Source organism: Centroberyx gerrardi, chromosome 22 (genome assembly GCF_048128805.1).
Source record: "Centroberyx gerrardi isolate f3 chromosome 22, fCenGer3.hap1.cur.20231027, whole genome shotgun sequence".
Taxonomy (NCBI): Eukaryota; Metazoa; Chordata; class Actinopteri; order Beryciformes; family Berycidae; genus Centroberyx; species Centroberyx gerrardi.
The window spans coordinates 17,687,259-17,713,825 of NC_136018.1; the positions used below are offsets into that span (position 1 = coordinate 17,687,259).

General features: G+C 44.4%; 1 protein-coding gene across 2 annotated transcripts in view; it reads left to right on the plus strand.

Annotated features, from left to right (window-relative positions):
- mpp7a (MAGUK p55 scaffold protein 7a) overlaps positions 1 to 26,567 on the plus strand; it is a 131,852-nt gene continuing 105,285 nt past the window's right edge. For both annotated transcript variants that reach the window (XM_071896907.2, XM_078291386.1), the window contains exon 1: positions 1 to 165. The gene's annotated coding sequence lies outside the window, so the exon portion shown is untranslated. The remainder of the gene's footprint in view (positions 166 to 26,567) is intronic.

The following is a 26,567-nucleotide window of genomic DNA, read 5'->3' on the forward strand; positions in this document are numbered from 1 at the left end:
CAGATAGTCAGAGAGCGGGGATGAGTTAACTGACGGAGACACTAGACAAGAAATCACTGTTTGGAAGTGGAAAATAAAGCAAGTGAAAAGTTTTCTTTCCGAAGGGACCTTTGGAGTAAATTGTGACCAACAAGAGGCGATTCAGCACCGAGCTCCGAAGCGATAGTGAGTAGTATCAACACATTGTATCTACTAACTTATCTTTACCATTGGCAAGCTAGCGAGAATCAAAAATAAAATTTCCGGTGTGAATTTTCAAGATAAAACCTGTATTGACGAGAATATGTTGGAACTTTTTTTTGGGGTTAAAAAATGTATGCTATCTTAATCAAGAGTAGCCCCAAGCCTTACTGCCACCATTAACCCGTCCATGAGGGACACTTTCGTCGGGAAATACCATGCACCATGTATCATTCCAATAATATTCTTATGGAAACTGTTGTCTGTGCCACTCAATAGAGAGTTTATAGTGACTTTATCGTACTTAATTTTCTTTATCCCCTATGGCATTGCATTTTCTGTGGTATATTTGTTATGTGAACCCCAGTGCTTCATTCTTCTTTTTATTGTCCCAAGTGACAACTTTAACGCTTTTATTTTGAATGCGAATCCGCATCACTTCCGGTCTTCTCCCGGCTGTTTCTGCCTGACTTGACGCAGCTCTTACATTCAGCCTTGCGTGGGAAAGTGGCTGCACCGTAACTGCGAGACTACAATGTAATGTCGAGGATGCTTTTTGATTTCAATAAGTTATCATAGTAATAGTGTAGAGGCGACAGTGAAACGACGACCTCTAATAACCTAGAAGTATAGACTTGAAAAGCAAATAATAACGAAGTACCTGTAAGGTTAGGCCACCACATCTACATACCATAATGACAGAATTTCCTTGTGGAACAACCTGAACTTCCACAAAACACACACCCACCCACAAAGCAAAGTTGCTGCTGGCAGCCACTGCTGCATCTCTTCCCATTTTACCTGGATAACCACCATGTGCTGGTAGAACATGCTCGCCCTGAGCCTTCTACCAGAATAATCCAGGAATGATTCCAAAACTTCATAATAACTCATGTAAGACATGTTGAAGCCAACCAAGCGCCTTATTGTCATACATTGAACTGTGCTGTCCAGGAACTACACTGTGCCATCTTGCGTGGCCAGAGGGAATACAGAGCCCTTGTGCCCTGCAAAGTCAAGTATGGTGACACGGAGCTTGTCACTGGCTGACGGCGCCAAGCCTCTGAGCTGGCAGCTCACTGGGACACTCAGCATTTGGTCGGCTTCTGTTAGATCCCAACCTATCCCAGCTTCATTTGTTTGCTCACTTATTACCTTGTGTGTGTATATTGTAATGATACAGAACATTATGTATTTTACTTCCTCCAGATCTCTTATTGCGAGATAAGACCTGATATAAAGGAGCCCTCTGTCTCAGGATGTGGTTAAGAACATGTGTAAAGCTGTAATCCTTAATGTGTTTGTCGTAACCACGCTTAACAACCCTCTTGACAGCCATTATATCACCAGTTTCGTGATCAAGCAAAAGTTCTAAAATTCAGACTGAAGATGTCAATAGTAGTTAATTGCTTGAAAATGCCATTACTTTGCTTTTCACAGACTCATTTGTTTCCCTTGAAAATCACAGACTGCATACTTACTGAATGCAGGTGTACTTGAACATCGTTTAGCAGATGAACTGCAGTGTATGATGTTTGGGCACTGGGTCAAAGGGTCACTTAGTTGGGAGATTGTTTGCACAAGTATGGTGTCAGAGGAGAATCTCCAGCGATTTCACCATTGCTCTGTTGCAGATCAGACTAGTCAGCCAGCCCAGGACACTGCAAAACTACATTTCACTGATAGCTGCACAATATATTGTTGTCTCACTGCTCACTCCAGATTTGTTTGAATCTGTTGGCTAATGTTGAAGGTGGCCTTATAAATTTGGAGCGTGACTGCTTGCTTGCCAGGTACACTGTCATTAGCTATGTTTCCCTGGGGCTCCTTGGTCTCTTTCTGCACTGTTCTGGTGCTCTGGCTGTGAGAAAGAGACACAGACAGAGAGAGGATGACCTTCTTTCGCCTATATTTGAATGTCAAGGAGGGGAATCTCTGGAGAGCAGGCACAATGCCCTTTGTCGACTCTGGCGAAACCTCAATGGGTTCTCAGCAGTTTTGGCCAGCTCCTTCACTCTCAGTGGGAATAGCCTAGTTCTTCTTTTACATCTCGACTAGAAAAAGGTGGGAGGCCTTCATTCTGCATTCCAAATGGGCATGGAGTCTCTCTCGGGGGATTTTGATTATAAGTGAATTAGTCTAGTTCATTACTTTGGCTTGTACCAGTGTTAGGTCAACAGCCTTAGCACCATGGTGAGTGTGAGATGGCTTCATTATCACGCCTGCAAAATACTCTCACTTTACATGACAAGTGGGCTTTCATAGACTCTTAATAATAAGACTCTCGTAATGAAAGGAGAGCAGAATAGAGTTGTCACCTGGACTTTGTCTTGGCTGGGCTGGACTGGCATGTGTGTACCCTATAAACATGTGTAACCACGTGACCCTGCATGCATACAGATGTTAACATGGCTGTTTGGTTTGTGTGCAGGGCTTGAGTCTGTATGTGGAGGCAGCCAAGGTCAGGGTGGGGTCGGATGCAGCGGCCCACACAAGGCCCAGTGTTAGAGGGTTTGCCCTGCGTGGGTGTCTGAACAGGTGTCCCCGAGCCGCAGCCCCGCATAGTTCACATTCCCAGGGTTTTGTTTCTGGAGTGGCGGGTCACCGAGTAGGGGGGAGGGAGGTCTGGGAACTGGGAATGCTATGCGTGCAAGGCTCAACTCCCAGAATTCATCTGAGCAACCTGCTGATTGAGACAAAACGCTTCCTGTCATGGCAACGGCTTGACTTGCATTTATGAGAAACCTGTCGGCAGCCTATTGCGCTGTTCATGGCCGGGGACAATACCCTGTGTTGGCCTCCATAACTGCTTATCAACAGCAAGGCTATTCTATGTTAAGGGCTTTCCAGCGGCTTAGGGGTGGGGAGAATACAGGGCTTTGAGACTCTAACCAGCATCACTTTGTATGACAGCTTGCTCAGAATCACAGGAAATTTCACCTTCTTTCCTGCCCATCCCCTAAAACACACCCATGGCTCATTTAGCTTGAAAATGTCAAGGGGAGCAAAAAGTAGCCAGAAATCCAAGGTCTAGGCATGCACAAGGCCAAGCAATAAGCAATGTCTCACCCCATTATGATCGCCTTGGACGTCACTGCGGACAAGAGGCTAATTTCTGTTCCTGATTTCACTGCGATGGACAGCAAATGTGCTCTGTATGATGTCATCAAATATAGACGCCCACCAAGGCAGGAAGTCAGTCATTCTGGTGTTGAAGTGTAAAAAAACACTAAAGCAGCCAAGGCGTGTAAGGAGAGGTTGTCAGAGTGTCCTGGCCTCTTAAATGCTGTGTTTCAACAGCATTAGCTTCTACTGAGTTCTCTGCCTCTTCACCAGGAGTGTTCCCTCAGCTACCCACAGATCTGGTGCTGCATGAGTGCTGACTGCTGACATATTTAGGTGAACTTACTTTACTACCAGCCATAGCTAAACTTAGTAACATATGAAATATGAATACAAGCATGTTGTTGCAGTAGCTTAATTCTTATTATACAGTAAAGACAAGGCATATTTTTGTATACAATCTCCAAATCGTTTTGTTTTATAGGTATATTTCCAGGACGTGATTACATTTGTGCACAGATGCATATTGCAAAATTGCCAGCTAAAAGGTGACAAGATTATGAAAGCATCTTAAATGAACTGGAAGAACAAATCTGCTGTCAATGGACGAGATCATCCTTTGAGTCAATCTGCCTTGGCTTATAGCTATCTGAGGAACTCGTACAGATGTTGAATTGAGCAGCATGCACAGAGAGGCCATGACATCCATCTGTCCACCCAACCATCCATACACTAATCCATCTGTCTTCCATCCATCCATCTATCCTTCCTTTCATTCTTTCAGCCCCCCAACCACCCATCCATCCATCCACTCTTCTATTCATCCATAGATCCATACATCCACATATCCATCCATCTATGCATAATCACCCTCTCACTCCATGGTATCACTAATCTCCGTTGCGAGTCTGCGATGGACTCGTGAGCCTACTGCCATTGTGCTGATCCCAGACGGAGAGATTAAAGTGACGTCGGTTGGCAGGGTCACAGTTGATGAGGATCACCATTAGTGATGCTGTCTTGTTTCCCCTCTGCCTGCCCTACAGAAGTGTAGGGTTTCCCTCTGGACCCTGCGGTGCTGGGCTGGAATGAGCCCACCCAGCAGATGCCAGCCATCAGACACCGACACCGGCTTCATTAGATTCCGACTAGCGTACATAAGACGCTGCGCTCAGCACGCAGGCATGCTGCCCTCCTGACTCATTACGGGCCGACTTCTGATGGAGAAAGCAGAGGGACAGATTGAACGGCGCTGGCATAAAAGCAATGGGAGCGGTAAAGTCAGGGAGAAGGTTAAGCTATAAAGTGTTATGGCATATAGGTCTAGACGCATGTGCGGTCCTAAAGTGAGGTGTTTTATTATATGGGACAGTGTTTCATTCCTTCTTGAGGCATACACTGTTACATTCAGAAGCCCAAAGCTCCAGTTGCAAAGTACAGTTGTGGTCCTCTTATTCCACTACTCATGTAACTCGGTTGGCATTTAACCTTTGGACTAACAGGATCCTTTACCCATAGGTATTGCTCTAGGAATATGCACAAAATGCCTTGTTTGAAGCTATGGAATTGTAGCACACTTGGTTCCAGTCAGACATACGCTTGTAACAGCTTGTAGCCAATTTGTCAGTGTAGTCAGTATAGGCTATAGTCTTACACAGCGAGGCAGTGGGTTCACCTGACTGACGTGAAGCTTATTTGTCACATGCTGGTTTATTTATGAGGGTTTTCCATGGATGGTCCCTGCATTGCATTACTACGACCATTCCCCTTGTGGCTACACCGTGAATAATTCAATGTACTTGGAGCAAACAGAACCAAAATAGGCCAAACTGTGTATTTTTTGTGGCTCTGTCTGACAAATCACAGCAACCACAGAGGATTCATGTAGGCCTGGTCAATATTTATGTTGGTAATGTAGGATCTTGTTGATGGAGAAACGAATAAAAAAAAACAAAAAAAAGCATCCAGAATAATGTCAAGTATGTGCACAAATGCAGCAGATTGGAAGACAAGACACTGAACAAAGAAAGACATTGATTGAGCTCGCCACCTTTGCCGCTTGACCCCGCTGCCTCAAATCTGCGCAGTCAGCATACGAGACGTCTATGTTTATTGTTCGCAGATCAGCCATACAAGGGTTTTACATTGCGACCTGTCAGTGGTGAGTATCAAGTGCTGTATTAATGGGCCATGAGGTTGGCATCTTCATTTAGCTTGTGTTGATATTCTGTGCGCCCTGGGGTGCTTGGTTACCGAACCCCAATCCTGTGACTGATGCTTGTCCTTCCTGGCCGCGGCGATCTCTGAGGCCGACTGTAACAGTTGACTTGACCGTGTCGAATAAGATATGGAGACTGTAATTAAACCCTAAGGGTAATGAGAATACAGCTATGTTGTAACTTGTAACACGCACAGTAACACACTGAGGTCAACCCCCCCCTCCTCTTCTCATAGTTTGTCACTGCGACAGCCTTTTGCTTATATCAAATGACAGAGGCGAGCATTCACTGCTGTGTCATCTTTCTCTCCCACTTACCCCTTTCTCTCACAGATACCGCACAATTTGAAAAGTCTATTTAGGTGCCAAATGGCCACAGGTTCAATTCCTCCAACAGCCATATATGCTGTTCCTGTTGACTCCGTAGTAAAAGACATTTGCACGGCAGCTCGTCAATCGACATCCCGACGCGATAAGGAGAGAAAACACAGAGGGCCCGGTGTTGCTTACCTCTCCTGATGTTTCATAATCTCCCTGTAAAGCTTATGCTATTTACCCAGATCAAATGAAATTTTCCTTCCTGGAAAGGTCTTGCTGTACAGGCTTAATGGAGGGGCCGTGTTCAATAAAACCACCTTTCATTTCCTGTTGTCACTCAAGATATCTATTCCACTCTCGACCTTGCTGGAGTGTAAGCATTGATTTTGATGACTGGCAGCAGGCAGGGGAAAAAGAAACAGGGAAGAATGGGTGGTTTGCTATGCTGGTGTCTTTGTGAGGGTGGGTGGGGTGTTGTGGAGGCCTTGAGCCCCTCAGAATAGTGCTGATTAGGGTGGGTGGGTTTTCTCTAGCTGCCTGGTTTCTGTCAGTTGGCAGGTCCCTGTTCCAGACAGCAGCACTGGTTTTCACAGGCTAAATCCCCTCTTTGTGTGCGGGGCGTCTCAAGTGGTGTCAGCTGTAGCTCTGTACACTTGTTGCTGTGTCTCCTGCCACCTCCATCTGGCTGAAGGCCCCCGAGGCTGCCCATTCTTTTTGCCTGTTAACATCTCGGCGCCTTTATTTGCCCCTCCAGCACACTCCAAAACACAGCAATGTTTGATTGGCAAAAGGAGGGGTGTGTGTGCTTGTGTGTGTGAATACATGCTTTTGTCCGTGATTACTTGAAAGTATGCTAGCTTCCGTGCGAGTGTGTTGGACAGGCATTCATTCATGTTTAGACCAGTATACCCACTCTCACTCTCTCTCTATCTCTCTCTATTCCCTAGTTGCTCATTGAGTGCAATTAGAGCAATTTAACTCCAAATACCCCTTCACAACAGCCTATTGGAACCAAAGAACCAATATGCTCTCTCCTCTCTCTGATAGCCTGACCTATATCTGATTAAAGCAATTTAATTTGGATGATGGCAGACAAGGGGATACTATTATAAGGCATCTAAACCAATCAGACTCAGTGTGCTCCACTCTGTGCCCTGTATATCATGTAAGTAAGTTTCTTGTGCCCATTACCCTCCCCCATGCCATGTTGCCTACACACTGTCCACGAACAGGCAGGCCTAGTGTCTAAGTAATTCAGTTGTAATCCTAGGCCTATTAGCCAAGCATTACAGTTGACTGAGTAATAGGGCTTTGTCAGATCTGGTGGAAAGCGTAAGCCTCATCATTTCTGCTTACTAGAGACTGCTGCTAACTACAGTTATTTGCCTAGTTAGCAGCCTAGCTGATATTTAGCTTGGGATATGTGGAGTATGAGGCCAATTGCACTCATATTGTTATTCCAGAACATGCTTCCATGTACACTGCCAGTAAATTAGAGGCATTGACTTTGCCCCTTTGGAGGTAAAGTATCCACATTCCACAACTGCCTTCAGTGTAAACAATGCAAAACCAATGTCAGCGCCTGCTATAATTTGAGCCTAGAGCGTTACTGACCACAGATGTTACTTGGCATTTGCCCTTTATGTTAGAAGCATCCTCAAATCCAAACAGCCGCAATCAGTCTCTGCTGACAAACATATGTTGCCCACATATCAAAGGACAGAAGTTAGCTCTTAGCTCACCACTAATTGCTGAGCAACCTTGTGGAAAGACCTTCTTTAGTACAGGTTTTGGCTCTGGTGCAATTAAAATGTGATATATATATATAGTGCTTTGAATTGTTGAGCCTTGATATCAGGAGGCATCTGGTGTTCCTACAGCTGTGTGTGTGTGTATGTATGTGTCTGTGTGGAGTAGCTTACACAGTCAGTAGTGATGGTGACCGAGTCATCACACAGTTGTTAGACATGATTCAGTTTGGATTTGAATAGAGTTTGAATAGAATTCACTCTGCAGGGTGGGGCGGATTTGGTTTCCAGGTTCACTGGGTCAGTGGGTTTGTTTATGGTGCATCTAACCTACTTCATGTGAAAGGACTATGGCTTCTCTGGATGGATACATTACTGGATTATTCAACCCGGCTGTATTTGTGATGCAATGACTTCCTTTGAACATTGTTTCTGTTAGCTTACTATAATATCGGACTATAACAATGCATTAATTCAATAAAGCATAACTTAATGTAGCTGTAACAGTTGACAGGGATTTGCACTTGATCATCCTGGATCCAGTTAAGTTTTGGTTTGGTGGCATTGGTTGTCAAGACTTTTAGACATCTGCCGACCCGTTTGAAGAGGGTCGGCAGAGGGGTAGAGGCTCAAGCTGAATGGTATTTGTTTTCCCTCTCCTACAATGCCTGTGTTTTCAGCATGCTGGGTTCAATAGATGGGGGGTGGACGGAGTTAAATGATGAAGCACGCTTGGTATTGAGGCTCCTGTGGGGGTGGGGAGGTGGTGTTCAGATGCATCTACGGGACAGCCCTGCAGTTCTTCATCCCGTTCTCAGCCCGCAGGACTCCTTGATGCACAGTGGGAGACGGTGGCGTGGGTGTGGGGAAAACGTGGGCAGATGAATGGTAAGGCACACAGACAGCCGAACTGACGTAACTTGTACACCAGTGATTTGAATTTTCCAAAGAACCTGGGAACCTAAGATCGACTAAACTCCGTTGTAAACCAGAAGTCATCATTTTCATATAAAGAAATGTCCGTTTTGCTACCCTCTATCACCATTTTAATATAACACATTAATGATTCAAATCGTACCCAGTTGATGACAGCTTTTGCATTTACTGTTCTAAACACCTGGTGTCTGGTAGGTTTTTCCCGGCAAAAAATTTCCAACGCACAGGAAGTGATGCATTTTACGTTTCCAGCAGCAGGTTTGTTTGAAATAAATAGAAGAAGAACTGGGTAGTTAGCATGAGCAGTGATAGCCACTATGGCTGAACAGACAAGAGACAGAAAACAGCGCTAGCTACAGAAAATCAGACTTCATCAACAGAAAGTCCAAGGAAAAAGACGTCACAGCAGTGCCCACACAAGGTGCTACCAGTTTCTTCCAGTCTCAAACTCAAGTGCACACAATTGGTCACTATAACGGCTCTTTGCACTTTCCGTCCATCCGGCTTCCTCTCTGTTTCCGGGGTCGTCGGCCTCGGATAGAGACAAAGCGGCTCTTTCTTAGTCCATTTTGAAGTTGTTCCTTCAGCGGCTGGCTGCTAATCTGACTGACCATCAGTAGCCTTTGTCATGGTCATAGATAGATACAGAGAGAAAAGGGAAAAGGCTGAGATGGTTAGGGAGAAGGGGGGGTGCATGGAGGCTGATGACTGGACCATTCGGCGTCCAGTGAACAGAGGGGTATTGTGTGTCGTCGGGCCACAGTGGTACACACTCTTTCAAGCCTTTTGCCCATTGAAGCTTTCAACAATTAAATCTTTTAAAGTTTCCAACAAGTATGTTGTATTTTTCTTTTCACGGTCCACCCTGTTTTAGGTTTTCTAGAAACTTCTCATTTAGCTTAGTCCAAGTGGATGTTCATGTGGTGAAAGGAAATTTTATTAATATACTGTATATTCCAACCAAAGAATGCAGTTTGGTCACTAATATTCTCTTATTGAATTGATTATCAACGGGTAATTACCCCTCTTTAGTGTTGAACAAAATTTTATTCGAAATGAGCTAATCTATTCAGTTTGAGATGGTTGCATGAGGCACGTTTATTCTGTTTTGGATATTAAACACAGCAAATGAACCTATATGAACCAAATTAAGCTATACACTTTTCTAACTATAGAGGCCTGAGTGGATCCAATAGGAAACTGTAGAGGAAACACTGGTCTGATTTGAGGTTGCATCATGAGCCTAGTCCTAGTCTGTGCTGTGAGCTGCTCTCCGGCTTAAAACAGCAACGTCTGTCAAAAGGTCATGAAGGGTCAAGGATTCAAGGACAGTATCAGGAGGAAAAGATTCATCCTCCAGAAGGAGGACTACATATTTCATGAGTAAGGATTACTGTCATACGTGTTGAGAAATCAAAAAGTGGTCATTGTGCAAAAATGTGCAAAAACTTTAACTGTCACCTTGATCCCATCAGCCTATAAACAGTGACATGTTTAAGGACACAATTGCATTTTTGAAGCTTTCACTAACAAATATCAAGTAATAATTTTATTCCTGAATGGATGGATTGCATTTTGGAATGAAACTCTTGAGCTCTAATGAACCAGTACTGTGTTCCTACAAACTCCTCCTTCTTTTTCTGTGTCCTGGAAATTATTCAGGCTTACTAATCCCCAGTCAGATCCAGGAAGTCTTTCTCATTCCCATTATTAGAGTGCCTAATACAACAGTATGCATGTCAAGCTTGCAGCAGAAGAGCAAGTAGATCCAACCTGCTATTTGTTTATCAAACACAAATGACCTGGCCTGTGTTTGAACATTCAAAATACAGCGTAATAAAAGATAACTGAAAGTCCTCTCTTTACCTGCTTGACTTAGAAGTTACTGTTGGCAGAAAATGTTATGTTGTTTGTGGAAAAGCGTGTACACCCAAAGTTACCTTTACCAGAGAGAGAAGTGGTGTTATGGAATCAGATGGGTCTGTGTGGAATATAAATCTCACAAATGTCAAAAACAGCCCGGAGATGAAAAATTGCATGACAGCATAAACATCAGATTGTCTGCACCAGCTTGCACAGAACTCTTCATTCTTCGGCAGTTTCATTAAATATGCATGTGATAGTTGTTTTTCACCAAGGAGGTAGTTCCACATTCTCTCAGCAGGAATATTGCTACATATTGCTTTAATTTTGCAATAGCTCTACGTGAGTCCTTCAGATAACAGGCGATGATGAAGTCGTTGGATGTGGGTGTAATTATTGAACTCTGCTGGTGTTCTTCCACACGGTTGAAAGACGCTACACAGTCACAGGACATCTCAGTTTGCCTCATCAGCTGACAGAGCGCGAACCCTGATAGACAGAGACACTTCACCTCTGTACTGTCATGAGTCAAAGAGGGGTCAAAGGTCGAGCCAAGAGATGGCTATCTTAGACTTGGGGCAGTGCCTACAGTTTAGGTTCTAAACCATCATGACCTAAGACTGCACATTTTCTATTTTCCTTTTCCAACAACACACAGCAGCAGATTTCACTCATTAGTTCCTCTTCTTTGGTTAAAGATGTGCTAATCAATGAAGTCAGCTGCTGTAGTGTTTGGAATGAAAACCTGCAGACTCTTCAGTCATGATGGCCTCATTGTTGAGAAATCCTGACCTACAGCAGTTTACACTGTAGTCCGCTGAGCTTCATTGTCTGTCGTTTAGTGTAGTGTGAATAGTTAGGACTCTGCAGTATGTCATAGGTTAATATCAAGATTTGAAAAACTGGCCTTCCTGTAGGGCTTGTACTGTCTCGTAGTGTGGTGCTCTACTTGGAGCAGTGATCCATCACCAGTAGAGTCTAGCCTTTTATCTGCCTGGGTTAATCCAATCAACACAACCAGCCAGCAGCCAGGTAAGACGGGACATCTCCTCCTAGGGAGAAGAGCCAACCTGAGAGAGTAGAATTGGTGGAAAGAACGGTCCCAGTGATACCTCAGGTTGTTTGGTGTAAATCTGCTCTTTTATCAGCACTGCAAGGACTTGAGCGTAATGCTCACGCTGATGCGAGGCTTGTTTGAGTGCAGTGCATATGTGGGTAAACTCTGTAACCAGATTGGTCTAAATGCCTCTCCACTTTCCTCTTGTTTTTCATTGGATGAGAGTGGTGTGGGGTGAGGTACACACACATAGGGGCGAGAGTAGCCTGACAGGACAGGACATAGCCTGGCCTGTAAAACCAGCCAAACCAAATGACAATTGACAAGTTCCTTCTATGTGGAATTTTGTTCTTAGGGCTTCTCTATATGAGTTAGAAGATCCCCCATCTCCTCCCCATTCAAACCATTATCCCTATCTGAACCAGCTGTCTTAAATGCCAGTAGTGCCAAAGCCCTTTTCCTGATTCAGTCGACTGTCGGGCAGCTTAAATGGCAGGATAGACTGCCATTACAGCTGAGCATGCCACCGGCAGTGCATATTAGTGCTGCCATATGGCCCGTGCTCTGGAGAAAACCTGTATCGCTAAATGGTAAACTTTTCACACATGGGGATCATTGGTTAATTTTCCCTATGATGAGTATTTGTACTTTTGATATTTTAAAATGGATTGGGCATGGTTCCAAAGTCATGAAAGCATTATTTAATGCATAGTAAGGCAATGTTACCTGTGTATTAAAATGGCAAAATTGGTGATATCAACCTTTTGCAGGGCAAAGACAGTGTTTGCTGCCTTAGTTGCTTTGAGCATCTCTTTCTTATGGGGCTTGTCGGTCATAGTGAATAAGTAAACCTTCCATGTCCGTCCTTCAGTCTGTGTGATAGAGGCAGTAAAATAAGTTCTTCCACCATGCTAATCCTCTTCTTGTAATATCCCTTAACACATTACTTGTTAAAGACCTGATCCAAAGCGAGATTAGCTTAATGGGAAATGTGCCTTGCACTGATTAAATTGGCCACACATTCACAGTCTAACTGTCGCTAAGGAGAGGTGTACTTAGGTAGCTTAGAGTGGAGCAAATAGAAATATTGAGAGGTCAAGTTACCTTCACTTCTGGCACTAATTTTTCAGCTTCTTGAGCAAGTCTCCAGTGGTTATAATACTGCAGCTCTTTGATTGCATTGATTTGACTTGGGTTGAGGTAAGCTAGTTAGGTTAAGTGTTGAGGGCAAAGTGATTACAACAGTTGCAACAGCAGCTCTGTGCGTGTGTAAAAGAAAAAAACAAAGGAAAACTTTGACAGAGTAGAGATGTACAAACCTGCATCTACAGCACTCTCCACAGGTTCCATTTACTGTTAGAGAGCCAAGGTTGGAGGTCAGTGAACCATGCTAATGGCTGTGGTGTCTCTGCTCAGCGCACACTGTGTTTATATCTGCTGCTGAACAGCAAAGAGTCAGCAAAGTCACTGCAGGCACACAGCTTCAGATCACCTTACACAACACCCTGAGAGGATGCAGCCTGAAGTCTATGGATGCTGTCAACGCCTAAAGCTGCATGCACTGTGCGATTTTTGCCAACTTTGGGCTGTCCAAGACAAAATTTCTGCGTTGTGGACAACCTCTTATACTGCCACGACAGTGAAACTAAACCACAAGCAGCCATGGTTTACAGTGATTTTATAATAGCCCGTAGAATAGCTTAACTGTTCAGCTCGACACAAAGCTTTTATAAAATGGCAGTAACACACATGTTTTATTTGTATATGTCACAGATTATTACTTTAAATACTTTCACAATTATGCAGTCACAAGTTCAGCTCGCTGCACCAGCACTTACACGCGTTCAAGTGTGGGAATAATGCTCTTCCAAGTGAATCCCAACGCTCCGAGTCCTCAGGTTACATTGTCTACTCTTACACGTTCCTCTGAGAACAGAGGCAGCATACTTTGAATCGACTGGGCCAATCCTTAGTGAAACATTTCCGCAAGTGTTCGGGCTTCAAAGCGAAGTTGGCAGTGCTGTGCTGCGGTTGCACCCACCTGCTTGTATCGCAAATGATTCAGTGGCTAAACGGGGCGAGGTGGGGTCGATGGAGGTGGTGACAGAGGAGGGCAGCGGCAGAGGGACTGTCAGCAGGGCTGCAGCACAGGTGCTGGGAGGGACCGGGGTTGGTGGTGGGGAGGGCGGGTCGTGGTGGGTGGTCCTCACTAATCACTCCTTCATGTCCCTGTCAATCAGCACATGTAATCCCGCCGGCCTCGCCTCGCACAGGTGAGTGTGCGATGACAAAGTTAACACTGCTTTTTCACAGACGAAACTGAAGAGATATGAACAAGTACTGAATACGTTTCATTGTTATTCCATCTGCTGTGTTCATCCTGAGGCTACAACAGAAGTTTGCACACTGTAGCAGTCCAGAGTACATTTCTACAGAAGCCCTGAGGGAAGTGGGGAAAAGGGGGGGGGGGGAGAAGATAACTTTTGCAATAACTTTGCATTCCCCTGAGAAATGTTTTGCAAAATGAAATTTTCCAAAATGGTACATGAAATCATGTGTTTGCATGTTAATATGAAACACACAGTGTTTGACTTTTATATAAGGTACAGTAAAATAAAATTCAAGGTTGTGTTTGGTCTATCATAGCTATTGACAGGTAATACAAAAAAAAAGCCCATGTGACACTTCAATCTTCAATCGTCTAATTCAAAATCCAAAATAGAAAATCAGAAAATTGAGTCCAATTTTGTACAATTTCAAGTTTTGAAATGAAAAACACTTCAGTTTAGTGTCTGAGAGCAACTTTCATTCTTTTTTTAAATGAAAAACAAAATTGAAAATGGAAGAAAATAAGTCTAAGGGGCAAACATTCAACATTGTAGAACACTGGACTCAACTTTGTTTTTCTAATTTCAATTTTGAATTGAGAGGTCATGCAAAAGCCACAATTTTTTTTTCCTCTCCACTTTTCTTTCCCCCGTATGTCCCCTCAGAGCTTCTGCAGGGTTTCTGACATTTAGACGGTGGAGGAAAGTTAGCAAACACAAAAGCTCTAAACTGATGGAGGTGTCTAAGCAACGGTGGTGCAAATGCCCGCTGCTGATGCGGGTGTGGGCGTGTATGTACGTCTCTGTGTGTGTCGTGCACACCTGGGTGTATTTGGACAGAGTGTCTGTTTAATGTCACTCCTCAGTTTGCTGTCTCTTGCCTGTCACATCACTGGCTGAGAATTTAACCTTGGAGATAATTATGTAACTCTATATAGCAATGTAGATTATTTTTTTTAGCACTTATCTCATTTGATGAAACATTGCATGTGCACAGCAAGTAGAACATTAAGAGGATATCTCCCTAAATGTCAAGGATGGTTTCAAATCTTTCATCATCCATTATTTTCAAACGATAAACATTCCCTGACCTCTGACCTCCCTGTGGAAGCTGGCAAGAGAAAGGACAGTTTCCCTCGAGGCCTCACTAAAGTCTTCTTCCTCTTTTTCTTATATCTTCATCTCTTCATCTGTTCATTTCCTTCATATATTCTGTTCATTCATCCACCCTAAGACCTTCATCTGAGCAAGAATTTCCCCTTCAGGGATCAATAAATCACATTAATTGCAAGTTGGCGACTGTGCGCGGGTTTTTTTTCTCACACCGTCGAGTATTTGACAGTTATATTCATGATTGCTTAAACACTGAGACGTAATTGCAATATGAGTTCATAACATACACATTCTTATTCATCCCTAACAGTTGTTTTAAGGTCAATTAGACCTAACAAGGCCTGGAAAATGCATTAGTGGATCACTGCTGAGCGATTTAGACAGCTGCAAGTGTGAAGTTTGGAAATGAATGAGTTGTTGCGTAATGAGGTATTACAGCGTTTCAGAGTGGGCACCGTTCACAGAAATAAGGATTATCACTAGTAGGGCCAGCCAGCCCAGTCACACCAGTCCACAGAGTCCTGTTTGTATATATATGTGTGTGTGTGTGCATGCGTGTGTATATGGGCTGCACAATTAATAGTGTGTAATTGCATATCACAATTTTAATGCAAAAAGTACAGTTAATGATTTTTTTTCCTCAAATCATCAAGACTAATAATCTTGATTAATCATGATCACAGTATCTGGCAAAATAACTGGGGTTATCATTTTAGCCATAATCGAGCAGCCTGCATTTGTGTGTGTGTGTGCATCTGTATGCTCCTGTGTGTGTGTGTGTGTGTGTGTGTGTGTGTGTGTGTGTGTGTGTGTGTGTGTGTGTACATGTGCTAGAGTGCCGTACAGCTGAATCCTATAACCCCTTGGTTTCCCTGTTGACAGTGGAACCAATCTGCCTCAATTGGTCACGATGAAGTTTTCCTATGCGCTCACTGCCTGAATGTGGTTTCTCACCACAGGCACTATCTCACACACACACAGAAGATAGGATCCAGACACTCCTTCACTCACTCACTAACACTTATCTGGATTTTGCCAGCTGAAAGAGGAGGTGAATTCCAAGAAGGTGTTATCTAGCCGAGTCATGGAGTACCAGTGAGTTACAGTGATGGCTACTCCCTGTGTTGCACTTGCAGATGTGGGAAATATGGATTGGAAATTCACTGAAAATGAGTAATGCGAGGGCAAAGTGCCTAGAATTTAGTGTTTTTATTCCTGAAGCTGTAGCTATTCACTGGGTAATAAAGCTTGATCGTGATCAAGAGCTTGTCCTCTGTTCATTACATTTTGTTAGAGAGCTGATGGGAGTTTCAGTCTGGAGGTGTTGTAGTTATTTATTTAGCATCTGCAAAGTTCATAAACCGAGCCTCCGGGTTTCTGCAGCCACTACTTTTTCCAGTTGGGTCCAAAAGAGCACAATTTGAGGCCTCTGCACTGAATAACAAGGCAACAGTGACGCAAAAACAAAGTTGAACAAAGTTTAGACTGCATTTGTGACAAATGGTTGCACTTTAGAGCCGTGACGTTTCATTGACAGTAAAACCAAGCCAGACAAAGTTCAGTGGCTGTGGGACTGGTGCCAAGACCAGCATTCTTTTTGCTGCAACCAGCTGGATTGTTATTATACTAAAATCCAAGAAAGAAAGCGGGACGTAGTCGGTTTGGGTGTTCCACCATGCTGGTCCCATTTATTTCCTTGAGTTGTTCCCTTCTGCAGAACTTAACCTCCTAATATTCAGCTCAAACCACTGTCCGCTTAGAGAGCTGCCACTCAGCCCCTATTTCTGGGTACCACAAACAACATCTTGAGGCCTGGTGGGAGAAAAATGTAGACCAGAGTCTGCTGTGTGTATTGGCATTAATGGGAAAAGATGACTGATTTAGCCTGCTGTTGCAGATTTGTTCCGTTTATTTGGACGCAGGACGCAGTTGGGTGAATGGTGGACTTTCAGGAGTTTTCCATTTCGGAGATGTTCAACAACAAAATCAGTCTTTTGAGTGTTTATTTTTCACATCTGTTTCATGCATCGTCAAGGAGGGGAAGCCATCACATTAGATCCCGTCTTCGACCAGCTGCTTGTTGCCGCAGGGTATGTGGCCAAGATTTCCTCCAAGGTTTTAAGCGTTCAGGCTTAAGATGCAAGTAAATTAATTGCAGTGACATCTTGAGGCCATTCAGGCTAGGCCTGTACCAGATCAGTCGCTGTGGTGAAGGTGTGGCTATACTATGCCATTTCTGCCTGAGGCAAAATTGCAGGGGGAAGGGGGGGGTCAATCTTGATGGGGGCTGGATGGCTTGTGGTGGGTTGACAAGGTCAGTGTGATGAAAATTATCTTTGAAGCCCTTAAAAGGTGGAATTAACCCACACTTAACCTGCACCATTCTCTCCTTACTCACTGTGTTTTTACATTCAACCTGGGACATAAATCAGGTTTACTTTTTAAACACTTGCCTCTTTATGGCTGTATTTTATAGAGACTGCGTTTTTTTTTTCTTCAGGCTTGTCAAACCGCCTCCCTGTGGCTCAGATTTCACCGACAAAGCAGCGACGAGATGAGAGGCAGGCTGTGGTAGAAAGCGATACTACTCCTCTAGAGCGGAGGAGGAAGTGGCAGCTGTATATTATTGTGTGTGTGGAATGTGGAGGAGAGTAGAGATGAGAGCGCTTGGGAGTGAATGAGCTGGAGGGAGAAGGGTGGGGAGGGAGGAGGAGAGAATTAGTGGAGAGGTGAGTAGCGTTTGCGTGATTGCGTGTTTTTGTGCACGCATGTATGCGCGCAAGTGTTGCGTGCATGTGCATATTTGTGTGTAGGACTGTGAATTGTGTGTGTTGGAATCTCTTTCCGCTTGCCTGGCTCATTTGGGATGGCCGTAGTGATTAGTAGGGCAGTTTGTATGTGTGTTGTGTGTGTGTGTGTGATTAGCAGGCTGCTGACAGGTGCCGCTTAGCCACTTAGAATGGTTCTCATAGACAATGGAGATCGTTATTGGACGGACACACTGTCTGTCTGCTTAGGCAACACACTCACCAAAACTAACACAACCTCCTTTGATTGATGTGACAGAGGCAGGACCGCAACAGAAAGGAACTACAGGCAATTAACTTATTTACTGGAACACTGAATAGCGAGTCTAAATCTTTAATTTGGGTAGAATCGCACACATTAGTGACACATCCATCCGCTGGTGTGGAAAGTCCCTTGATGTCCCTTTTCAAAGCATTGCTGGACCTTAGTCACTAAGAGAGTTGTGGTATTTAAATGAGGTGAGTCACATAGGGGTGCCAATCTGTGATGCCTCCCTAATACCCCTCCCTGGGGCCACTCAATTGAGCCTTTGTTCTTCCTGCCCCCCCCCCACTCTTGTCATCGCAACCACAGCCAATGCAAAGTAACTTGGGGTGCTGAGAAATGGGGTTACACACAAAGAAACACAATCTTTTTTTTCCCACTATCAATCTAATGATGTGTCCGCTCGGCACTGCGTAGCAATGAGGAGGAATGTGATAATTGGTGGAGCTAGGCGGGAGATAAAGGAGGAGGCCTTCTGACACAGAGAGACACTCAGCAGACAGAGAATGTAGTTCATTTCCTGCCTTTTGTTGCTGGATCATCCTGCTCTGTGTTCCCCATTCTCCGCCTCAGGTGATTTCTGCCCCCTCCTCCTCACCACTTTCCCAGCAGCCGAAAGCCGCTGAGCTACTTTGGATACAGATCTACTGGTTTTCTTTGTGGGAACTTGTTTATCTTTCTCCCTAAACTTCCCATGAACTTAAATAGCCTCAGTGGGGCGATCTGCTAATTGCATGTAATTACTAGGCCTGTGCTGTTTTTGTTCATTCTGATAAGTTCTGAATTACCAGCAGCAACTGACTCAGTGTAAACACCGGAAGAAAGACTTATGATGATTCATGCAAAAGTGTTGTTTTACAGTTTGTAAGATGAATAAGGGGTCTTTGTGGTCCAAAAAGGTAGCAAGTAATTATACACACTCTTCAAAGCACCCTTTTATGCAGGTGGATTTATTAAAGTAATTTGGATTTGCAGCTCCAGTGTTCAAAACTCAGGGAGGCTTCAGGTACACAAACTTAGACTTGAACTCAGCTGCTGTCCAGCTGAAGTCCCCCACAGACTGAGCGATGGCCTTCTTTGACTACGATTTTGTACATCTCTGTGGTAAATTTCTTTAGTCATGAATGATGGTCAGCTGTCTTGGTTCATTTAGTGTTACAGAATGAGGGATGGACAGTTAAGGGCCCAATCACAGCAAGTTACAGATGAAACATTTTTGTGGCCGTTGCATTGCCTGCTGCAAGCAGACCTGTTTTTACAGGCCGTTACCTGAGCTATGTTGCTGTACCTCTTCCAACGAAGCTGACTAACTGATTGTATCAAACTCACAATGCATACACACACGCATACAGACACGTCGATGTGACGCAGCACCAACCGACGCCTCTCGTTTGATCTCGAGTGAACGTGTGGAATCTCGGCATCGGCCAAGAGGATCGTATGTACTCCAGAGCCAACTCGATGTTCAGATTGCATTGTAATCCCTCTGTCTTGCTCTGACAGGCTCTCTCAAGCCCCCGGGCATCTAGAGTTACTCAACGGTTATCTGTTCAAGAACCAGGAAGGAAGGAATCTTTTGCCAGGCAGACACAAGCACGCACACACACAGCCAAAAACACATATACAGTCACACCGCCACTATCCGCCCCATCATCATTTAGCTTACTCCCTTTACCCTGCAACCCGACTCTAAAGCCCCCTATGATTCTAAAAACAGCCCAGAGTCTTACCGCAGAGCCCTTCTCGTCGCCTCGTCGATCCCCTGTAATTGGAGGGAGATAACCTGGGACTCATTACGCTGTACGACGGGACGCATTTAGAGCTCAGCCTCTCTCTCTCTCTCCCTTCGCCGAGCTAAAAAAATTCAACCTAAATGGGTTAAAAGGCTGGGATAAAATGCTATTTTAAATCCATTAGGTGATTTGAGCAAAAAATACCCAAGGCCTTTGAGTGGAGCGGCAGTCGGAATAGGAGAGGCACAACACGGGGGCCAAAACCGGATTAGCCCCGAGCTCCTGTTGCTGCTGGCATCGCTTCGTACGGTAATTGTGTATGACTGCGTGAGTACAATGCATGTGTAATCGCAGGAGAAATGCCAGAGAGGTTAATGATTTGGTAATGGCTGCCTTGAGGGTCCCAGTCAGGGCGAGGGATCAGAGTGAGAGAGCAGCGATAAGAGGGAAGGCTATTATGGTAACGATGTACGGATGAGTGTGCAGAGTGTACACAGAAAGACAAATGCATGCACACTCACCAAAGTTGGCACAATAGGCTTTCGCACACACACACACACACACACTACTCTCTCATATCTCTTCACCAGTTCCTTCCTGCCCCACCCCACACACACTCACACACACACACACACACACTCTAATGCACACACGCACTGAGACTGCTCTCCTGCTGAGCTAAGCTGCAGATCCAGAGCATTAGGCTGCGTCTTGACCTGTGTGTGTGTTGGTAATTTGGGAGGTGCTGATCCCTGACACCCCATTATGGCTGCTGCCACTGTGCCAGGGGACGGCTGTGTTGTAAGATCCGTCCTGACAGCTCGTAGGTGTGTGTGTGTGTGTGTGTGTGTGTGTGTGTGTGTTGTGGGAGATGTGATCTGCTGCAGTTCAGCAGTCAAGGTCAAGCTGCCTGTCTGTGTATGTCAAATTGTCACGATTGATTTTGTAGATAAATCCCACCTGCTCATAATTTTGTGTGTGTGTGTCCACTCTCTGGGGAATAATAAAATCTTGACAACGTCATGTGCTGAAATGTTTAATCAAAAGTACACACACACACACACACTTTTATCATGTCATAAAAATCTCTCTCTCTACAAGACATCTGCCAGTTGGAGGGTAGAGCGGAGGTTTGTTGTCATTCTGTTTGATAGCTGCTGTGTGTGTGTGTGTGTGTGTGTGTGTGTGTGCAGTATGTGCATGCATATGTGCATTAGTGTCCGTGCTTAACATACAACAGTTGCACTTGTTTATTTGTGTGTGTATCTGTGTGTGCGTGTGTCTGCATTGCCTTTCTACAGTATGCTGAGCATCAGCTCTCCACATTTCTGTCTCCACTGTGTCATATGAGCCCATGGGTGCTGCCGGCTCTGGTGCCAGTGGGTGCAGCATGCTGGCCATGGCAGCTTGGCTGACAGTTGCCTCATGGTGCCCAGAGGGGCAAATTCGGTGTAGCATCTGCCACCCGCAGCTTCCCGCGCAGAGCTGCCTGCACACTGTCTCACCACCTGACTTTGTCCGTCTGGTAGGAAACAACATCAACAAGATCACTGCTCTCTCATGAAAGCTGTGCAATTCTGATGTTTATGTTTTTTCTTTTGTTTTTGTACTTGAATTGACACACTGTACAGTATATGCTGAGTAGGTTTATTGACCCCAGATAAACAAGATGTGTAATTTTCAATGCATGGTCAGCAATCAAACAGTAAGGCTGCATGTTTCTTTCCTATTACTAGAATTCCATTCACGATTATAGCCACAAACGGTCATTAGGAGTTTTGGCCCAAACACACATGGATGCCTGAGATATCGCAATCCGCAAAATTGACAATTTTGTCCTCACAGCAACATTATAGAGCACAACCAAATGTGATCGGACACTTTGGAACCTCTTCGCAAAATATATATGTGAAGTTTGCCTTCCTGTTTGCACGTCTTTGCTGTCAACTTTGATGTCACAGTCAAACGCTTTGGAATTTCAGAAGTCTGTGTAATAGCCAGAATCTAGGAAGCCCAAATATGCCGTGGGCAAAATTTCATGGAGATTGGATCGACTTTGTGGGAGAAATAGCGAGAAAGGCAGAAATGAAAGCAGTATGTGCAATGGGTTCATGTTGAGTGAAGGAATCTGAGGAAAAAAATGATTGTAGGCTATACGATTCAGGAGTTATTGGCTAATATGTAAAGTTGCTTGTTATAGCGCCACCATCTGGCATTCAACACCTTCTGCAAAACAGAACTGTGCTTTGGTCTCATAGATCAGATTGGTCAGTTATACATGCATACTCACAACTCATACTCACACAACTAAACGTAACATGTTCACAGCAATAATAGTGAGCACACCGATAGTATAAAATGATACTTGCACTAAATAACCTCCATCTTGGCTAGTTCCTACAGTAAAGTCTATGACACCCAGAGCGCTGGTTGTCAGTCATGCTCTCAATCTCTCTCAGCTGACTGCTGTTTGCAAGCTGTCCCTCATCATGCGCTGTCATTATAAATTGCTAATGATGTTGTTACACACACACGCACACACTCCAAAGCCCCCTCTCGTGTGTCCCTTCAGGCTGGTGGACTAGTATAGGGTTTCATCTGATGAGGTAATGCCCAGTGAACAATAGTATGCACAGCAGAGCTTGGCCTGCGTAGCACGAATGGTCATCATGCCTAACTAATAGGTTCCATGCCAGTGCTCATCATATCAAAGCTCTTGTAAATAATTTAAACAACAATTTGCATCATCATTACTGTGTCAAACATGAGAAGGGCTTTTAAGATTTTTAAGAAAGTAACCTGTGCAGAACTGTAGCCATTGCCCATTTTAAAGTATAGTGGTGTACTCTACTGTAAGTTCATATGACAGCTAATATATGAAGTCCACTCGAAGTCCATTCTATGTGATCTGTATTGCTCAATATTTAAAAAATGTACATTCGCTGCAGTAATATATTCTATTTGTTCTAGTTGTCATATTCTTATCTGTATTCTACTCTTTTGCTGCTACAATGACCCAATTTCCTTATGGTAATTGTTAAAGTTTCAGCTTATATCATCTTAGATATAGATGAATACCTTTTCTAATATGATGCCATTTTGAAGCTAAAGGTCCCAGGATTGCTAATTACTTCACTAATATACCATAATGTGTTCTACTCTCCTGGCAGCAATCATCTTGTAAGAATAAGTGTCAGTTTTTTCAACTAGTGGCTATCTCACCGGGATATCCTAAATACATGACTGAATATCTGCTGTGTGTTTTTGTTTACTCTGTAGGCCTGCCTGTGTATATCATTGCATGCACGGCGCTCTTCCATACACATGTACACTTGATGTTTGTGTGTGTCATTAGGCCGTGTGTGGGACTCAGCTGTTGGTGGCTGCAGCCTATCTGTCTTTCTGTCTGTATCTCTTGGCCAGGGTCAGGCCCGGGTCAGCCTGGGTCTGATGGGGCCTTGCTTCATTACTCCCTGGAGGATCACATATCCGCATAAGGGAGGGAAATGGAGTAGTGAAGGATGGAGAGGGGGGCGGTGGAGGCTTCAGGCTGCTGGGGGTGAAGGTGGGGGGATACCATGAAGAAGGATTTGTGGGGTTTTTTTTGGGGTGGGGGGGGTTGTACTGTGGAGGTACCAGGATTCAAACCCCAGGGAATACACTGGTTTGTCTGAGAGTCGGCCCTACGCTGTCACCCACAGCACCGACACGAGGTACGAGGTGCACAAGGCCCGCTTCAGACTGACTGACTGGAGGAGAGGAGAGGGGAGGCGAGGGGTGGGACTCCCAAAACAATGCACTGTCACAGACACACACACACACACACACACACACACACACACACACACACACAGAGACATCTAGCCTGATTCTCCTGCACTTGGAGGATGTTTTCAGAGAAGCACACTGCTGCCAGGGATCTGAGTACACATGACACAGACTGAATTGAGGGCTGGCAGCTGTAAGTAGTGCCATTATTTGTCTTGGGAAACAAAGGTAGTGCTCATATTTGTCTTTCTTTCTGTAAAATATTTTTTTCTTCGTTCTTAGACATGGTATTTCTCTGCTGCATAAACTAGTATTTTGTAGTCTTAAGGGTCTTGTGAGAATGCTTGTTAGTTGCAGGACCCACCACTAGCTTCACCACTGGCCTCAACAATTTTCCCCTTCTCCCTGCCAGTATATTGAAAGAAAAAAATTGAAAATGGAAAAATTGCTGCTTAACAAGGTGTGTGTGTTTGTTTCTGTGGGCATATGTGTACATGCTCACTCGTATATGCATGCAAATTGTGTTTGCATGTTTGTCTTCACACTATAGATCAATGGTTCTTAACTCTTTCAGCTCACAGCCCCTACAGAAGTGATGCCTAACTTATGACCCACTTCTGCAGGTGTAAATATACAGAAAAGTGGACTTTGACACCAAGCGCTAACTTTTATTATCTTTATTTTACTTGATTAATTATTAGAAGAAGCCTAGAGGCCACTCATATTATTTCACAAGAAAATTGGCATCCATCACAAGATTGAAAACATGACAATAAATATGTATTTTGAAACATATGCCACATGTTGCGCCCAACTCGGGTGTCCCGAGCCCAGGTTGAGAACCACTGTCACAGAGAACAAAGTAGCATCTATGGGAAAAAGAGTATCCTTGACTTTCTTTGACCATTCAGTCATTGATTAAAATGGCAACAGTGACAATAAGCAGCCATTCTCTGCTTCTATCTGCTCCAGACAGTGTATCTTTGTCCGCCCTTAGGAATTCACAGTCATGTTTCACACTTAACAGTAAAGGCTGTTTTGCAGGCACAGAACAGGCTCTGCTTTGCACTTTGTTGAATTCGCCGGGCCAACATCGGTGTCCAGCAAAACTTTCTCACTATGCGCTGTAACTTCTCGTTCATTCACAGGCACGGACATCATTTAAACCTGCCTCTTGCATAACTGCTTCTTAAGAGGCCTAGATTGTCTTTGGGCAGTGTGTGGGAGGGCGGGGGGTGATTGAGGACGAGGCGGCATTGAGAATGCTCAGTGGTTTGGAATCCTCCTGCCACAGTGAATAATGTTGTGCATGGTAGAGCCGTCAGCCTGGCTGATTTAGACCTGTGTTTGTGTCCTGGGCAGGGGGCAGGGGGCAGGACTGCGCCCCATATATGACGGCCTATAGGACGTAGTGGCATCAGTGGGTGGCACGGCGGCCCCTAGAGAGACCCAAGTCTGAGATAATGGAAGGATTCAACTCCTGGATGATTCATTTGGTGTTTAAAGTGGTTGTTATTGTGTTTTTGTTTTGGCTGAAAATCTATTTCTTCCTGTTTTGGACAAGGCTGTGAATTGTTGTTTTTGTGTGTGTGGGGAGAGCCACTTCCCTCTGGAAAGCCACTGATGTGTGAACACAGAGTCATATGCATCACTTGCAACTTTGCCTATTCCCTTCACTTATTTTTTCTTTTTTCCTCCTATTTCCTCCTATAACTGGCTACGTTTACATGCACACAATAATTCTTACTCTTAATACTGGAAGTAAGGCAAAACGCAGATGCCGTTTACATGATTCCATAATTTGACAACTCCCCATAATAACCCAGTTAGAGATAAGTGCTTATTTTGATTATCCAGAGAGAATTGTGTCCCACAACTCTCACATTTTACCATAACAGTTACAGCCATGCTTCTGCCCTGCCACAGCATGTTGTTTGTCACAGACTTCAGTGTTGTTCAAAGGAGGCAAACTTCTTCAGTTGTTCTGACAAATCCACCCTCAACCCATCAAAAAATGTCCCCCTTATGCCTGTCTAAAAACCACATGACATCCATGTTTTGCAACAGAAGTAACATAAACTCCATCTCTTCCAAACTCCAAAAGTGTGATTCCCGCGGCCCGCCCTCTTGGTCTAGCCCAGTACAGACTACACTTCACTTCTACTTCCACATAACAGGATGAGCTGGGCACATAAATAATAATAATAAATAAATGCGACCATGGTGTATCCATGTCCTAACTGGTGCCTATTAATGAGGATAAAATCAGAGTACTCCACATATGTTACTGCAATTCTGCTTACTTTGACTAAGAGCATAATCGCATAGGCTAAATATAACCAGGATGGTGTTTACATGCCTTGCATGCATTATTGTCTTAATCGCAATGTAATCAAATTTTTGACGTGCATGTAAACATGGCTATGGATTGTCTATCCCTCCTCTCATTCCTCTCCTGTTGTCTCTGTCTCCTCCCCCTCTCTCTATTCTCTCTCTCCTCTCCTGTCTTTTTTTCTATCTTGGCTGACTGAACAAACAAAAGGAAACCAAAAAGGAAACAAGTGTCTGTCTGCCCCTTTTTGACTGCCAGGGTCACTCAGGGCGTCCACCTACCACCTCAGAGCCCAGTCTATGGCCAAACCGATGCCACACCGCCCGGCTGGGTGGCAGCTCGTAATTGTTTGTTGTCTGTCATAAGCAGCTTAGCACCAGGATTATCAGCTGGAACAAGTGATGTTTTTGTGGCACGGCAAGAGGGGTGGCTGACCGCCTCGCATCTTGTTATTTGCCAAGCCCAAACACCAACGTTTGCTCATTATTCCCTCTCAAACCTGTTCTCCCCATCGGAGCTGGGGAGAGCACCTGCGTTGCGGTCAGCGCCGGGCTTGGCTCTGTTGGCTGTATTGTCACGGTCACATAAATGGTGGGAACACAAAAGGACAGAAGCGAGCCTTTTGTCAGTGCAGCTCAAACACCTGTGTGTAGCAGGTGAGAGCTGCGAGAGCGAGACAGATCCACAGGTTGGCATCACAGATCTGAATCACAGTCAACATGGAAGAACAGAATGAGATCTGGCTGAAAAGTGCAGTCTACACTGCCAAAAATGTCCATTTTAACAAGCCTTTTTGTCTGAAAAGTCCTGCCAATATGCTGAGATAATTTCACTTGTTT